Source organism: Apium graveolens, chromosome 6 (genome assembly GCF_009905375.1).
Source record: "Apium graveolens cultivar Ventura chromosome 6, ASM990537v1, whole genome shotgun sequence".
In the NCBI taxonomy this organism is placed as follows: Eukaryota; Viridiplantae; Streptophyta; class Magnoliopsida; order Apiales; family Apiaceae; genus Apium; species Apium graveolens.
This window is the reverse complement of record NC_133652.1, coordinates 165,160,396-165,165,019: the sequence shown is the minus strand read 5'-3', so window position 1 is coordinate 165,165,019 and position 4,624 is coordinate 165,160,396.

The window sequence follows — 4,624 nt, the reverse complement described above, 5'->3', positions numbered from 1 at the left end:
ACATAACCATGGATCGCAACAGGTTAAAGTATGAAAACAAGCCACACCCTTAACTTTTATTACAATGTACAAAATCCCAACTAATTTAACTTTACAACTTATAATGAAATTATTCTTACAATCTTACTATCTCACTACCGTAGTAAGCTCCTGCTAGCTCGATCCAACTCAATATTGAATCCTAGCTCGTACATTGAACTGGGAAACTGTTAGTCCCTTAACAATGTAACAAGAATTACAGAAGGGGGGTTGAATAGAATTCTTGAAACTTTTCTTGAATAAAAATGTTTCAACTTAAATAAATATATAAGTGTGAATTGATGAGCAGAATGCGGATTAGTTACTTGAAATGAATCAAAACACAAGTAATTAAAAACAAGAGTCTTTAAAAACTTTCTGGTGGATTTGAATGATTCCATCAGAGATATATAATATATATCGAGAGAACTCTGTGTAGAGTACATCTTACAAAGAATGATAACAACTAAGAATGAGAGAAATGCTAACAACTAAGAATGAGAGAAATGCTAACAATACATCTTACAAATGTTTCTCTCTTGGTTGCTTAGTTCCTTAATTACTATTCTATTGCTGCTTCTTGGTTTATATATCACCAAGATTACAAAGTAATAAGACAGGATAATAAAAACAAAAACTATCAAGTCTTATACAATGCTACTTCATTACTTTATTCCAGCATCTTTGAATGTCTTCATAATAGCATGGAAATGGCAATGCTTCTTTGTTCAGGAAAACCAAGTTGAATAGGCTACCACATTCCATTTGCATACACTCGACGCATGTGACTGTGTTGTCATTGTCAATAGATATTTGAATTCTTTATCCGTTGAGTACATGATTGTGACGCCCTCCAAACCCGGGGTCTGGATTTGGGGGTCACTCGCCAATAAACTAAAATAAAAGAATCACAGCGAAATAATATACTAAATATGACCCCTTGCATGCACTGGATCGATCACAGGTTATAGTATGAAACAGGCACTATTACAAACCAACTGTTATTACAACCCATAATTCTAATTAGTTTTACAATTTATTCAAATCTTATTACAAACCTCTAGACTAATTAAGCGTCCCAACTGTCTACTTGGAAACACACCAAACTATCTACAAACACACAACTTCTAGTCCGACCTATAACTCAAGCTTGCCTTGGCCTAGCTGAAAGATTCAGGATATGAAATAAGTATGAGCGAAAGAAATGCTCAGCAAGCCGTAAATAGCTTATGATTTTAGAAAAAAATAATGTATCTGATGAACAAAACCAAATCACAATACCTAAACAGTATCAAAAATTGATATATATTTGATAATTAAACAACATTTGCAATATATTTTATTTTGGGATTGGAATCCTCGAACGACGGCGTGTTGCCGCCGGTGATCAGCCGCAGAGCAACACCGGTATGCCGAAGCATATCCAACTAAACAAAAGGTACCCAAGGCACATATCAGCCTAGCAAGGTGTTATATCATGTATAACACATAGCTCACACTGGATCGCCGCCACGATCTCTTACGCAACCATCCAATCCATAAAAATAATTTTTCGTCAAAGGAGTTGAATCAAATGACATCCTTAACCACATAACTCCCCATTTCTCATGGTCCGGAGTTTTCTCAATAACCAATGGTGAAATAACCAGAATAATTAGTTATTCGCTAGTCTCAATTCAAAGCTTCACTGTATAGAGTAAGTTATAACGAAATGTAAAAATATTTAACTATTTAGAACTTAGAATAGTAGAGAAATTGAAAGGATAAATTTAGAGTCAATACCACTTGAATGGTATGTGAAGATATAAATATTTGGATAATAAGATTCAAAATATACGTCACTTGAACAATAAGTGAAGTTAGGGTACTTTCCTGGTATACTCGATAACCTCTTACTATAACTCTGCTTATAACTGCTGGCTACTATCTCCGTCTAACACTTGACTGCGCTCCTTGCTACTCGATTCTATAAACAAAAGGACTATCTTAATTGACAAAACCAAACTCAATCGATGTAACTATACGTCTTGACATCTACCCGATCGTTTATAACTAAGCATAGTATTCTAAAACTGTAAACAGATAGCATGCATATCATATAGCACGTAGTCATGGTATTCGTATAACACGTAATCATATATTTCATATAACACATAAGTTAGATCATTAAAAGATACGTTTCAGTGCTTTCAGAATGAAAATCAGGTCAATATTAACATTTATCGATCAAATACCGACTCAAACTGATACACAAATCAAATGACATTGCAATACAAAAGAAATTATGTCTCAAAAGTATTTTTATTAGAAGCGTAATATTTTTCTGAGTCTGTACGCGTTCGTTTCGTATTAAACGGACGAACGATTTAATTATTATGAATAAAATAAGAAATAAATAGATTTAAATCAATTAATAATAATATTAATTGATTTTTTTAAATACCAAAATATAATTTTTAAAACCTAAAAATAATTTTTATGAATTATTTGAATTAATTATAAATAATTTACATTTATTTAACTATTTATAGATAAAATTAATTGATTAATTAATTTTTAATTAATTAATTAAATTCATAAATAATCAACTAAAATGAATTATAAATAATTAAATCAAATGGTATTTTTGAAAATAATTAAAGAAAATAATTTTTAGAATTTAAAATAATTAAATACATAATTTTTAGAATTTAAAATAATTATTAAATGATTTTTGAAATTAAATAAATGAATTTTTAAAATAAATAAAACAGAAAATCCCACAAACGGGTTTTTAAGGGTTGTGGTTTGGGGAAAAAAATCAAAACTGGGTCAATGGTATTGGGTTTTCGGGTCCTGCAAGAACCCTAACCGGGTCGGGTCAAAACCCGCCGGAAACTGGGGTTGAACCCAGAATCCGGTAGGTTCTGCCGGACTCCGGCCAGCCCAAGAACACTCCGGTTAACCCTGATTTCGATGCCAAACAAGCTTAATTCGTTTCTGTAATAGGATTATCAACCCAACAACCACAACCCTCCCCCAGTTCATCTTCCCCGGCAAATTAACAGTCAAAATCCGGCGAACTCGTCGGTCTTCCAGCGAGCTGCCCAGCAACCACCAAACTCAACATCATATAACTAAAAACGAAGCTTGTAATCACAGTAATCCATTCATGTATTCACCAACATCAAATCATCAACAAAAAAACGGAAAATTTAATCGAAAATTCGACTTCCCAAATCGAATTCAAACTACCAATCTAAGTAATCTTTTGATACATTTATATATACAAATAAGTTCAAAATCATCTCAAGAATCTATTTAAACTATCAAATCAAACAGAAAATCATCACATATGAAGTATCCAATTCGAGTTCATATCGACGAAAATGAAAATCGCAAAATACCCAACCTTAGGTTGATACTCTGGTACCGAATTGAAGAGGAAACTCAGGGCTTTGATTTGGGATCAATATCGGAAAGAACGGATTAGAAATCAGTAGTCAATCAATCGATTTGGCTCAAGAACGAACCCTAGAACCCTAAATCCCCAATTCTGATTTTCCTGAATTTTGTTTTATTTTTAGTAATTTCTGAAATAAAATAAAATAAAATACAACAAATCTGCTATTTATATATACAGAAATTTAATACCCCAAAAATCAAATAAGGGTGTTTTTATCCCTAAATTACAATAATTAAGCCCCAAAATAATAATTAGGGGGAATAATTTTAAAAAAGATAAAATAAAAAAATTAATGTCAAAATTTCCCAAAAATTGCGAATAATTCAAAAATACAAAAAATAAAGGGTATTTGAAATACGAATAATTTTATAAAAATAAAAACACGGATTTTGTGGGGTTTGACGTCACGGTGGGGTCCCGGTCCGTTGATTTTTGATAAACTGAAACGATCCCTAAATTACCAGAAAATCCCGAAAATACGTAAAATACAATCAAACGCGCATAAAATCAAATAAAACAGGTGCCTTAATAAAGACGCTGATAAATATGCATCCTGATTGCAGATAAGTTTATATAATTGCAATTTAAACATATTTTAATCAATCGAGAATTTTTCTGGCCCGCACAGAAACACACATAACAGTTATAACATCCCATATCATGGCAATAATCACTTTAAATTTATAAAACACACAATATTTATTTATTTAACATATAACATTCACATAATTTTTCCCGGGTATTACATCCTTCCCCCCTTAACAGGTTTCTGTCCTCAGAATCAGCCTAGGAAAACAATTGAGGATACTGGGATCGCATTTCGCTTTCCAGCTCCCAAGTCGACTCTTCAACCTTGGGATTCCTCCATAAGACTCGCACTAAAGATATAGACTTATTCCTAAGCACTCTTTCTTTCTTATCTAAACTCTGCACTGGTTGCTCTACAAAAGACAAATCTGGCTGAAACTCGATTGGCTCGTATTCTATGACATGATTCGAATCAGGGAAATAACGCTTCAACATCGACACATGGAACACGTTGTGAATATGTTGCATGTGAGGTGGTAACGCTAATTCGTAAGCAACCTTTCCCACACGCTTCAAAATCTCAAAAGGGCAACCATAACGCGGACTCAATTTTCCTTTCTTTCCAAATCTTGA